Genomic DNA, 13,813 nt, shown 5'->3' with positions numbered 1-13,813 from the left:
CTCATTGGTTTCTTGCCAAGGCACTTGACAGGTTTTTGTACAGTGTGTCTGGGTTTCCTCTCACTGTGGGCGCCATGGCACAGTAGTACAGAGCAGAGTCTGTCACTTCAGCAGAGGAGATCTTCAGATCCACACGTTTGTCCACTTTGTCGATGGTAACGGTCAGACGAGGATGTGGGGGAGTAGCTTTAAATATAGTCCCCTCTGATGTGATGTACAGGAGGAATTCTGGTTTGGATCTGGGATATTGGCGGTACCACTGTAGATTGTAGACAGTGCTATCATGTTTGCAGGAGAGATGGACATTCCTTCCCTCCTGAACAAGCTCTTTAGTTGTGAGGTTTTATTGAATCCCCAAAACTGTTTCCTGCAAAAAATGTAACAGTAAAAATTGTAGTTGTAACTGACGTTTAACAAATGTTCCATAACTGTTAAAAATATAAAATTAACATCTACGATATTATTGTACTAAGACAAGTGTTATGGATTAAAATATATTCTTCATTCACTGTAAGATTAAATTCACAGATGAGAGCAAGGATTCAATCATATAATAACTCACCTAAACAAGCTGAAAAGAGAACTAATGAGAAGAGCAACATCTTGTTAGACCTTTGAGAAACAGACAGAGAGACAGACAGACAGACAGACATCACTGAGAGACCTGACTGACTAGCCACTTCCTGAACAATAACATCCCATAAGCTACATCTGGATCTTTGATTATACAGCCCCACCTCTTAACACCACTGTGAAATGTTTTCTGTTGTGTCTTTCTTTCTACAGTATATGTTGTCAGGTTTTTGTAGTGTTTCTGGGTTTCCTGTCACTGTGGTCCTCAGAGCACAGTAGTACAGAGCAGAGTCTGTCACTTCAGCAGAGGAGGTCTCCAGATCCACACAGGTTCTCTCCTTGTTCAGTGTAACAGACAGTCGAAAGTATTGTGGATCACCTCTCACTTCATATGGATTATTGGTAGGAATTGGAGACCTGATCCAGAGTACTGTCTATACCACAGCAGACTATCTGCTTTTACTGTATAGTTACAGGAGAGCTTAACTCTACTACCTGTGATGTCACGAGAGGCTGTGTCCTGGAGGGACGTTACATCCCCCTGAGATGGCTGCAAACCCAGACAGCTATGGCTCCATCTGCTGGTATGGTCGGGAACTCCAACCCTCTATGGCCAATCTTCCCACGCAGCTGAAACCAATCAGGAGCTGATGAGCTGAAGGTTTGTTGAAGGGAAGAGACACAGTCTCCAAGCTGGGCTCTCTGGAGGACAAGAGTGCTGCACGTCCACTTCCAGGAGGAATATAAGGATTTGGAGATACTTACCTTTGGGGAAATACTCACCTTTGGATATATGCACCTGTGGAAATACGTGTGGGACATTTGGAAGGACGTTTTGCTGGGTTGGCCACTAGCTGCAACGTGGAATACAGTAAGACTGGGGAAAAGTTATTTGAGCGAGGGAGAGTTATGATTTTGGATGTGGAAGAGACATCCCTGAACTGTTAACCCTTAAAGAGCCACCAGAGAACAGAATTGTGTTATACTTTCGTTAGTTTCCCAAGACCTTTAATAAAATCCTTGTTTTTGGTTGAACCTGGTCTCCTTGCACTACTTGAGCAATCCCGCTGAAAGCTGTGTAGCCTCTCGTGACATCACAGATGGTGGAGAATACAGGCACGCTCAAGCTGCTAATAGTGCATGTCAGAGGAGGATACCGAAGGTTTGATCACCCAGTTTTCCAAGTTGGCCGTAGGCTCCCCGCGCGACTGAAATGGAGGACATATTGAAAGCCCTTGTTGCTGGCCAGCAAGCCCAGATGCAAGCAAACGTGGCTCTCTTGGAGGAGCAAAAGAAAGCCAACCTTCTGAAGGCAGAGGAATTGCAGTTGCAGAGACAGAGGGTGGTCCAAAATACCCGCCCAATAAAGGCAAGTGACTTTATATCTAAGATGGGAGCTACCGATGACATTGAGGCATACCTGCATGCATTTGAGGCCACGGCCACTAGGGAAGCCTGGCCCAAGCAACAGTGGGTTGGTCTGTTAGCCCCCCCTTTCTAACCGGGAAGCGCTGAATGCTGTCCGGGACCTGGGCCCTGACCAGGTTACTGACTATGATGCCCCTGAAGTCTGAGATCCTCAGCAGATATGGACTCACAAAGTTTGGTATGGCCCAGCGCTTTCACAGTTGGACCTTCCAACCAGACCAACCTCCTCGGGCGCAGATGCATGAACTTGTCCGAATCGCAAGGAAATGGCTGGATCCGCAGAGGGAATACAGCAGCGGCGGTGGTGGAGGCCGTTGTGGTGGATCGTTACCTACGCGCCCCCTGCCTTATGAGGCAAAACGGTTCATCAGTCAACAGGCCTTGACCACGGCTGATCTGACCGTGGAAGCTGTGGAAAAGTACCAGGCCACAGCGGAGATGCTGAATGCTTCCCGAAAAAGACCCCAGGAGGGCGGCCCCACCACAAATGGGGAAAACCCGTCCAAAGGACCCCAAGGTCTCGAACCCCGCCGTCAGGACTTATCCCGGCTCAGGGGGAGCCAGAAACCAGGCGGGTCCAAGAAGAGTACACCAGGATGGGGAACCTCGACAGTGTTACCGGGTGTGGGGAGATGGGACATATCTCCTGGCAGTGTGGGAAACCAGCCGATGAACCTATGCCCACTGCGGAGTCCTCCAGCTCAGCACCCACACATCGTTTTGCCTCGCTCTTGGGAGTCGTAGATGGCGGCCCAGATCGACCCCCCACCTGCCCGGTAACTGTGAATCACCATGATGTGGAGGCCTTACTGGATTCTGGTAGCCGGGCCACCCTGGTGCGTAAGGATTTGGTGGGCCCAACGTGTCTGACCCGGGGAAAGTCCTCCCAGTTTCCTGTGTCCATGGGGACACCAGAGAATACCCCATTACTGAACTTACAATGACCAGCACACGGGGAACCATACACACGACGGCGGGGGTGGTTGATTCCTCCCCGTCCCTGTCCTAATTGGACGAGACTGCCCAGCCTTTTACCCACTCTGGAGAGAGTCTCAGGAGAGGATAACCCGAGTACCTCGGAAACGGAGAGGCAAGACTCATCCTGGGAAGGCTCCGGTGCAATCCTCCGAGTTACTCACTCCCGCCCGGGCTCTGATAGGGATGGCAGGTGCCCAGACCGACACCGAGACTGGTCCGGATACGGGAGAAGAGAACGCAGCCCAGGGAAAGTGCTCCGTTCTCCAGTGAAGAAGACGTCCCAGGCACCCAAGAGCTTCCCCCTCTCACAGGCCAGTATGGTACGGCTCAATTACAAGATCCTACTCTTGCAAATGCCTTAAGAAATGTGCAGGTATTAGAAGGTGTAGTGTTAGGTGATAAGACAACCCCTACTTACCCCCATTTCGCAGTAAACCGGGGGTTAGTATATCAGATAGTCAAGAAAAATGAGGAAGTGCATGAACAGCTCCTCGTGCCACAGCCCTATCGGGCCACAGTACTCAACCTAGCCCACACACACCCGCTAGGGGGCCCACTGGGGTAGAGAAGACTAAGGAAAGAATCATGCAACGTTTCTTTTGGCCAGGAGTACACAAAGAGATAGAGAACTACTGCCGTGAGTTGCCCTGAGTGTCAGCAGGTTGCGCCAAAGCCCACATATAGAAACCCGCTCATTCCCTTGCCCATTATCGAAACTCGCTTTTGAGAGGATTGGATTAGACATAGTCGGGCCCTTACCGAAAAAGTGCCAGGGGACATCAATACATTCTGGTCGTTCTGGACTATGCGTCCCGGTACCCGGAGGCCATTCCGCTGAGGAAGGCTACATCCAGACAAATCGCCAGGAGCTGTTCCGTCTCTCAACTAGTCTGGGAATCCCAAAAGAGATATTGACGGACCAAGGGACTCCATTCATGTCCAGGGTGATGAAAGAACTCTGTGCTTTACTGAAAATCAAACAGCTGAGAACCTCGGTCTACCACCCCCAGACAGATGGCCTAGTCGAACGTTTTAACAAAACACTAAAATCCATGCTGCGGAAAGCGGTAGGGGAAGATGGGCGCAACTGGGATCAGCTGTTACCATACATATTATTTGCGGTGAGAGAGGTACCTCAGTCTTCTACTGGTTTTTCACCCTTTGAGCTCTTGCTTTCCTACAGACCCAGAGGACTGCTCGACATCACCAAGGAGGCCTGGGAGGAGCAGCCATGCCAACAGCGGACACTGATCGACCATGTAGGGGCTATGAGGGGAGAGAATGAAGGCCATCTATCCCATGATGCGGGAACACCTGGAGGCCAGTCAGCGGCAACAGCAAGCCTCCTACAACAGATCTGCTCAACCCAGGGAGTTTAAGCCGGGGGACAGAGTGCTGGTCCTGGTGCCAACCGTTGAGTGCAAATTCCTGGCAACCTGGCAAGGACCATATGAGGTCATTGAACGCATGGGAGAAGTAAACTACAAGGTGAGGCAACCAGATAAAAGGAAAACTGAGCAGATTTATCATGTTAACCTTTTTAAAGAAGTGGCACGCCAGAGAGGCGCTGTTCAGCTCTCTACCCCCACAGAGACCCAGGAACCGGCGCGAGAAGAGGTTCAGCTGGGTCCAAATCTGTCCCCACATCAACGACAGATGGCCCTGGAACTCGTGGAGCAGAACCAGGATGTCTTCTCCTCCCTTCCGGTCACACAGAGGTGGTCCAACATGAGATCCGCACCATGCCTGGCCGAACGGTAAACCAGCGCCCGTACCGCGTGCCAGAGGCTCGTAAAGTGGTTATACAGAAGGAGGTAAGGAAGATGCGGGAGTTGGGAGTAATCGAAGAGTCCCACAGTGCCTGGGCAAGTCCCATCGTACTAGTTCCCAAGCCAGACGGTTCAGTACGATTTTGTAATGACTATCGAAAGTTGAATGAAGTGTCTGAATTTGATGCATACCCAATGCCTCGTGTCGATGATTTAATAGACTCCTTGGGGCATGCTCGTTTCCTAACCACTCTTGATCTCACAAAGGCTACTGGCAGGTGCCCTGACCCCGGCGTCTAAGGAGAAGACAGCCTTTGCCACCCCGGAGGGGCTCTACCAGTATACCCGACTTCCGTTTGGTCTCCACGGGCACCTGCCACGCTTCCAACGCCTGATGGATCGAGTCCTGCGCCCCCACAAGAGGTACGCAGCGGCTTATTTGGATGATGTTGTTATACAAAGTCAGGATTGGGCCAGCCACCTACCCGGGTACAAGCGGTGCTGGATTCGGCTCAGGGAAGCAGGGCTCACGGCAAACCCGAAGAAGTGCAAGGTGGCCTTCAGTGAGACAAACTACCTGGGGTACACCATTGGGCGGGGGTTGGTCAAACCACAGGAAGCCAAACTGCGGGCCATACAGGACTGGCCGCAGCCCATCAACAAGAAGCAAGTAAGGTCATTTTTGGGCCTCGCTGGCTACTATAGACGCTTTATTGCAGATTTTGCTACCATAGCTGCACCGTTGACGGAGCTGACGACCAAACGCCACTCACGAATGGTGAAGTGGAACCCTGCGGCGGAGGCGGCTTTCCTCAACCTGAAGCGAGCACTCTGCTCCAGTCCGATCCTGGTGGCACCAGACTTCAAGAAGGAATTAATTGTCCAAGCGGATGCTTCGGAGGTGGGTCTGGGTGCTGTCCTCACCCAGGCACATGACGGTGAAGAACATCCCATTCTCTACCTAAGCAGAAAGTTACTTCCAAGAGAGAAGAACTATTCAACGGTGGAGAAAGAATGTCTGGCTGTAGTCTGGGCCCTGGAGTCCCTGGTTCTATCTCCTGGGCCGACGTTTCATGGTGGTATCTGATCACGCCCCTCTGCAGTGGATGGCCAAGAACAAGGAATCAAACAGTAGAGTAACCAGATGGTTTTTGAGCTTGCAAACCGTTTAACTTTTCTGTTGTCCACAGGGCTGGCAAGCACCACGGCAATGCGGACGCCCTCTCCCGGCGTGATGCCTTCTTCGCTGCCTTTACCCGACGAGGACGTCGGTCCCGAGGAGGGGGATGTGTGATGTCACGAGAGGCTGTGTCCTGGAGGGGACGTTACATCCCCCTGAGATGGCTGCAAACCCAGACAGCTATGGCTCCATCTGCTGGTATGGTCGGGAACTCCAACCCTCTATGGCCAATCTTCCCACGCAGCTGAAACCAATCAGGAGCTGATGAGCTGAAGGTTTGTTGAAGGGAAGAGACACAGTCTCCAAGCTGGGCTCTCTGGAGGACAAGAGTGCTGCACGTCCACTTCCAGGAGGAATATAAGGATTTGGAGATACTTACCTTTGGGGAAATACTCACCTTTGGATATATGCACCTGTGGAAATACGTGTGGGACATTTGGAAGGACGTTTTGCTGGGTTGGCCACTAGCTGCAACGTGGAATACAGTAAGACTGGGGAAAAGTTATTTGAGCGAGGGAGAGTTATGATTTTGGATGTGGAAGAGACATCCCTGAACTGTTAACCCTTAAAGAGCCACCAGAGAACAGAATTGTGTTATACTTTCGTTAGTTTCCCAAGACCTTTAATAAAATCCTTGTTTTGGTTGAACCTGGTCTCCTTGCACTACTTGAGCAATCCCGCTGAAAGCTGTGTAGCCTCTCGTGACATCACATACCCTCTAAATAATACTCCTCAGGGCTGGTTGGGGTAATATCATCCACTAAAGTATCACCTGTGAAGGAGACGAAAATAAGCATGAGACTAAATATCAAAACCTCTTATTTTATATTTGAAGCAGCCCAATATTTACGAATGAAATAATGCCAGACAGTGTGGAAATTACTTTACATAAAACCTTACCTACCAACAAGTGGTGAAAACAGTAAGATTGTAGTGAGCAACATCGTGGTGTATGTGACAGAAAATGCAGCTACAGGACAGGGGTTATCTCAACTGTCTGATATGCAGTGTATTGTGATATGTGATATGCAGTGTACTGTGATCTGCAGGATGTGATATTTGATATGTACTGTTTGGCTGCTGTCTGTCTGCCCTGCAACTACCTCCACTGTCAGGAGGAGGAGCCACCTGCTCAGAGAAATAGAGGTTTGTGTAGTGTTGAGGTGAGGCCCTCTACAGAAGATAGGGAGTTATACTGTATATCTTTGTTGATTTAAATGGTGTTGATTGGGGTGTAGAAGGACTGATAATGTGGACTTCTTTAAGCGTTAAGGTGTTGTCAACCTGAGTTGGAACTGACAGATAATAATTAGATCTGAAACAGTTCACAACAAGGATTGTTATCCACTGCTTCTGTACAGTTGTTGTAAAGTGTTTCTGGATTTTCTGTCACTGTGGACCTCAGGGCGCATTAGTACAGAGCAGAGTCTGTCACTTCAGCAGAGGAGATGTCCAGATCCACACGGGTTCTCTCTTCAGTCAGATTAACAGACAGAGGGGGTCTTCAGGTTTAGCTCTTATTACAGAGGGCTTTGAGGTGACTGTAGTGTAGAAGAGGAGTTGGTATGCTGATCCAGAGTACTGTCTGTGCCAGAGCAGAAAGTCAGATTTTACTATATAGTAACAGGAGATCTTAACTCTGCTACCCTCTAAATAATACTCCTCAGGGCTGGTTGGAGTAATATCATCCTCTAAAGTATCACATACAAGTGCTGAAATCAGTAGAATACAACAGAGTAGCATCATGGTCCATGTTAGAGATCAGAAATGAATGTGTTATTTAGAAAACAGCAAAGCCAAAACACTGCTATGACTTTGAAATGATAAGTAGCCATATACAATGTTGCTCCTCCTCTTTACATAGGTTTTTAAACACAACCACCAGGTTTCCTGTTAAAAATAAAAACCTTGAGATGTAACATCTCCTGTTGGTCATGTCATGTAACTATAGAATGTGTCAGGTTAGGTTTTTGTACAGCGTATGTAGGTTTCCTTTCACTGTGGGCGTCAGTGCACAGTAGTACATAGCAGAGTCTTTCTCTTTAGCAGAGGAGATCTCCAGATCCACACGGGTCTTCTCATCATTTAGTTTGACTGACAGTCTAGGATCCAGACCTGGAGCCCGTGATGGAGACCCAACACCATGCAGGATAAGCAGGATATACTGAGGAGCTGATCCAGGGTCCTGGAGATACCATTGAAGAGAGACTGCAGATGAGTAGGTGCATGAAAGTGTAATATTGCTACCTGCTGGAGCATACACCTCCTCTCTGATTGGTTCAATGGTCTGACCATTACTGTCACCTGCAAGAGATACAAAATATGTTATTCTTCTATTATTACTCTGTTATAGATCTATTTTAAACACATAAAACATATATTTTTTTACGGATTATAGTAGATTACTTACATGCAAATACTAAAAACAAAATAAAAGTGTAATGGTTGACATTGTGGCTGAAACTGGAAGTTAAAATGATACCACACAGCACAACAAGATTTGTGTATACTAAAAAAACATCCTTCTCCTTCTAGTTTTGAATGGACCATCTGTTCTCAAAACTTTGAAGCCCCACCCCAAAATACAGAGAGTTGTCAGATCATGCAGAAGTAACAGCAGACTTGTTGCTGCTGCTTGATGCCACTGTCACATCCTCAAAATGCAGGTCTGCACTGAAATATGATTACCTTGGTCTCCATCTATTGGATATTGTATAAAACTGTGTTATCTATCTCCATTTATTTTCTTGATTTTAGGGCAACAGAGTTGCTTGATGCAAGATCTGCAAGATATTCATTTATTCAACATGAGGCGTTCATTCATTAATAGTTTATTTTATTTTCTTATTTAAATCTAGAATCTAAAGTATATATAAGCAACACAATCAGATAGCCTTAATACATTTCTGTCACGTTTCCATGTTATGTTCATTTTTAGTGTTCATTGAAAATCTTTCATTGCTCATTTTCTGTGTATGTGTGTTTTGTCTATGCAAGGTAATGTTGAAATAGAAAATAAGGGGATATCTAGGGGATGTCAGTTTTCTTTCCAGGTGTTTGTACAGTGTACACAGGTTTCCTGTCACTGTGGGCTGCAGGGCACAGTAGTACAGAGCAGAGTCAGACAGCTGCACCCTCCAGATCATCAAGGGGACTGATTGTTTCTTGCCATTTAGACTTGCATCAAACCTCTCCTTGAACCCTGCAGCATTGTCTCCAGATCCAAAAGAATAACGGCTCAGCATATGTTTAGGGAAGTCATTTGCTTCTTGTTTGTACCAATATAGATATGCATTATTAGTACTGGTCTTATATTGACAACTCAGTGTTACCAGTCCTCCTTCTGTAACAATCACACCTCCTGGTTGCTGTTGCACATTATCTCCTGTGCACTCTGGGGAAAAAAGAAAGACTGAGTGATAGTTTTAAGATGATAGAAATTTAAACTATAGGTCAAATTAGTTAAAGATGAGATAAACCAATGAGAGAAAAGGTTCCTTCATACCGAAGCACAATACAGCAAGAACCAGCCAGATGATCAGACAAAGTACCATGGCTATGCAGAACACACAGGGAGTGACTGTGAGTTACAGTAAGAGGTAGAGATCTCTCTCTCTCTTCCATGTCCATCTCAGCCTGTATATCATCATCAACTGACAGACATGAAGGAGGAGCCTGTTCAGAGAGAGGAAAGATTGTATAAAATGTATGAATCAATATTGTGTCTGGCAATATTAGATATTCTCACTCTCTGCAGTACATTAGACAAAGTGAAAAGCTTACATCTTGCTCACATGAAATCGAAAGTAGCTTAAAGCAATTGTCAATTACATAAATGTTCCATGATGTGAGTATGACAAACATATACAGTGGGGAGAACAAGTATTTGATACACTGCCGATTTTGCAGGTTTTCCTACTTACAAAGCATGTAGAGGTCTGTAATGTTTTATCATAGGTACACTTCAACTGTGAGAGACAGAATCTAAAACAAAAATCCAGAAAATCACATTGTATGATTTTTAAGTAATTAATTTGCATTTTATTGCATGCCATAAGTATTTGATCACCTACCAACCAATAAGAATTCCGGCTCTCACAGACCTGTTAGTTTTTCTTTAAGAAGCCCTCCTGTTCTCCACTCATTACCTGTATTAACTGCACCTGTTTGAACTCGTTACCTGTATAAAAGACACCTGTTCACACACTCAATCAAACAAACTCCAACCTCTCCACAATGGCCAAGACCAGAGAGCTGTGTAAGGACATCAGGGATAAAATTGTAGACCTGCACAAGGCTGAGATGGGCTACAGGACAATATGCAAGCAGCTTGGTGAGAAGGCAACAACTGTTGGCGCAAGTATTAGAAAATGGAAGAAGTTCAAGATGACGGTCAATCACCCTCGGTCTGGGGCTCCATGCAAGATCTCACCTTGTGTGGCATCAATGATCATGAGGAAGGTGATGGATCAGCCCAGAACTACACGGCAGGACCTGGTCAATGACCTGAAAGAGAGCTGGGACCACAGTCTCAAAGAAAACCATTAGTAACACACTACGCCGTCATGGATTAAAATCCTGCAGCGCACGCTAATGTCGCCCTGCTCAAGCCAGCGCATGTCCAGGCCCGTCTGAAGTTTGCCAATGACCATCTGGATGATCCAGAGGAGGAATGGGAGAAGGTCATGTGGTCTGATGAGACAAAAAAATATAGCTTTTTGGTCTAAACTCCACTCGCCGTGTTTGGAGGAAGAAGAAGGATGAGTACAACCCCAAGAACACCATCCCAACCGTGAAGCATGGAGGTGCGAAACATCATTCTTTGGGGATGCTTTTCTGCAAGGGGACAGGGCGACTGCACCGTATTGAGGGGAGGATGGATGGGGCCATGTATCGCGAGATCTTGGCCAACAACCTCCCCTTCCCTCAGTAAGAGCATTGAAGATGGGTCGTGGCTGGGTTTTCCAGCATGACAACGACCCGAACACAGCAGCCAGGGCAACTAAGGAGTGGCTCCGTAGGGGCATATCAAGGTCCTGGAGTGGCCTAGCCAGTCTCGCAGACCTGAACCCAATAGAAAATCTTTGGAGGGGAGCTTAAAGTCCGTATTGCCCAGTGACAGCCCCGAAACCTGAAAGATCTGGAGAAGGTCTGTATGGAGGAGGCCAAAATCCCTGCTGCAGTGTGTGCAAACCTGGTCAAGACCTACAGGAAACGTATGATCTCTGTGAATTGCAAACAAAGGTTTCTGTACCAAATATTAAGTTCTGCTTTTCTGATTAATCAAATACTTATGTCATGCAACAAAATGCAAATTAATTACTTAAAAATCATATAATTGATTTTCGTTTTAGATCCGTCTCTCACAGTTGAAGTGTGCATGATGATAAAAAATTACTAGACCTCTACATGCTTTGTAAGTAGGAAAACATGCAAAATCGGCAGTGTATCAAATACTTGTTCTCCCCACTGTATATATATATATTTTTGAAAAGGTGCAGTTATTCTATTATAATTCAGGGAACAAACACTCATGTAGCCTACAGAGTATCTAATTCAGGTCTACTACTGTACATGAAGTATATTGAAATGTTTGATTTGGGTCCCAACTTTTCAGTGGTACTGTATGTTTCTATGGACACATGTGAACCAAATAGTTTTGTAAGGACTCTATCTCCTGTTGTCACAGTGGGCCTCAGAGCACAGGTAGTAACAGCAGAGTCAGACATCTGCAACCTCTGGATTGTCAAGGGGACTGATTTTGTGTGACATTCGAGACGGGCATCAAATCTTTCCTTGAACTCAGTAGTAGTGTCTCCAGGTGAAAACTTATCCCTTCTCAGCATAAACATGGGGGTTGCTATTTGTTTGTTGTTTGTACCAGAAGAGATATGGTTATTGATCAGTTGTATCGAATAGACAAGTGAGTGTTGTTGGTTGTCCTTCTACAACCATTGCATCTTCTGTTGGCTGTGTTACATATATTTGTGCAGAGCAGAAGACTATCTTCACAACATATAATAATAATGTATATAAATAAAATGAACAAATGCACAGAAAGAGAGCAGATGAACAGAGTGATGTTATACCAAAGCAGCATGCAGCCAGAACATGCAGGATCAGCCAGTTTCTCATGACTAGTCAGTCAGTTTGAAGTGTAAAAGGTAAGGAGCAGAACAATGCTGATCTATCTATCACAGAGCTTTGACACCCTCTGTCCTACTGTTGATGCTTCATGTTGTTCTGTATTACATGCAGTAGTAGACCATGGGGAGGTATCTGTCTGTATGGCATCCTCTGATTCAGGGGTGTGTGTGCTTTGTTAGGTTGCCCCCTCAGGTTGACTTTCATACTACACCACCAAAATCAAATCAAATCAATGTTATTTGCCACAGTGAAATGCTTACTTACAAGCCCTTAACCAACAATGCAGTTTTAAGATAAAAAATGTTAAGTAAAAAATAGATAAGTAAAAAATTAAAAATAATTAAAGAGCACCAGTAAAATAAAATAACAGTGCGGAGGCTATATTCAGGGAGTACCGGTACAGAGTCAATGTGCGGGGGCACTGGTTAGTTGAGGTAATTGAGGTAATATGTACATGTGGGTAGAGTTAAAAAGACTATGCTTAGATAATAAACAGAGCAGCAGCAGCGTAAAATCACCACCTCAAGCTGAACCCTGGCAAGACGGAGCTGCTCTTCCTCCCGGGGAAGGACTGCCCGTTCCATGATCTCGCCATCACGGTTGACAACTCCGTTGTGTCCTCCTCCCAGAGTGCGAAGAGCCTTGTCGTGACCCTGGACAACACCCTGTCGTTCTCCGCTAACATCAAGGCGGTGACCCGATCCTGCAGGTTCATGCTCTTGACAACATTCGAGAGTACGACCCTGCCTTACAGAAGCGGCACAGGTCCTAATCCAGGCACTTGTCATCTCCCGTCCTGGATTACTGCAACTCGCTGTTGGCTGGGCTCCTGCCTGTGCCATTAAACCCTACAACTCATCCAGAATGCCGCAGCCCGTCTGCTGTTCAACCTTCCCAAGTTCTCTCACGTCACCCCCCTCCTCCGCACACTCCACTGGCTTCCAGTTGAAGCTCGCATCCGTTACAAGACCATGGTGCTTGCCTATGGAGCAGTGAGGGGAATGGCACATCCAGGCTCTGATCAGTCCCTACACCCAAACGAGGGCATTGCGTTCATCCACCTCTGGCCTGCTGACTCCCCTTCCTCTGCGGAAGCATAGTTCCCGCTCAGCCCAGTCAAAACTGTTCGCTGCTCTGGCACCCCAATGGTGGAACAAGCTCCCTCACGACGCCAGGACAGCGGAGTCACTCACCACCTTCCGGAGACATTTGAAACCCCACCTCTTTAAGGAATACCTGGGATAGGATAAAGTAATCCTTCTACCCCCCCCCCAAAAAAAAATAAATAATAATAAATACATTTTTGTAAAGTGGTTATCCCACTGGCTATAGGGTGAATGTACCAATTTGTAAGTCGCTCTGGATAAGAGCGTCTGCTAAATGACGTAAATGTGCCCTTGAGCAAGGCACTTAACCCTAATTGCTCCTGTAAGTCGCTCTGGATAAGAGCGTCTGCTAAATGACTAAAATGTAAATGTAATGTAATGTAAAAGATGGAGTGCAGTGGGGTAGGGTGGGGGGGACAATGCAAATAGTCTGGGTAGCCACGATTAGCTGTTCAGGAGTCTTATGGCTTGGGGATAGAAGCTGTTAAGAAGCCATTTGGACCTAGATTTCGTGGTCCGGTACCAGGTGGCTGGAGTCTTTCACAATTTTTAGGGCCTTCCTCTGACACCGCCTGGTATATAGGTCCTGGATGGCAGGAAGCTTGGCCCCAGTGATGTACTGGGTCGTATGC

Source organism: Coregonus clupeaformis, chromosome 21 (genome assembly GCF_020615455.1).
Source record: "Coregonus clupeaformis isolate EN_2021a chromosome 21, ASM2061545v1, whole genome shotgun sequence".
NCBI classification, from domain to species: domain Eukaryota; kingdom Metazoa; phylum Chordata; class Actinopteri; order Salmoniformes; family Salmonidae; genus Coregonus; species Coregonus clupeaformis.
Note: the sequence above shows the minus strand (reverse complement) of the source record.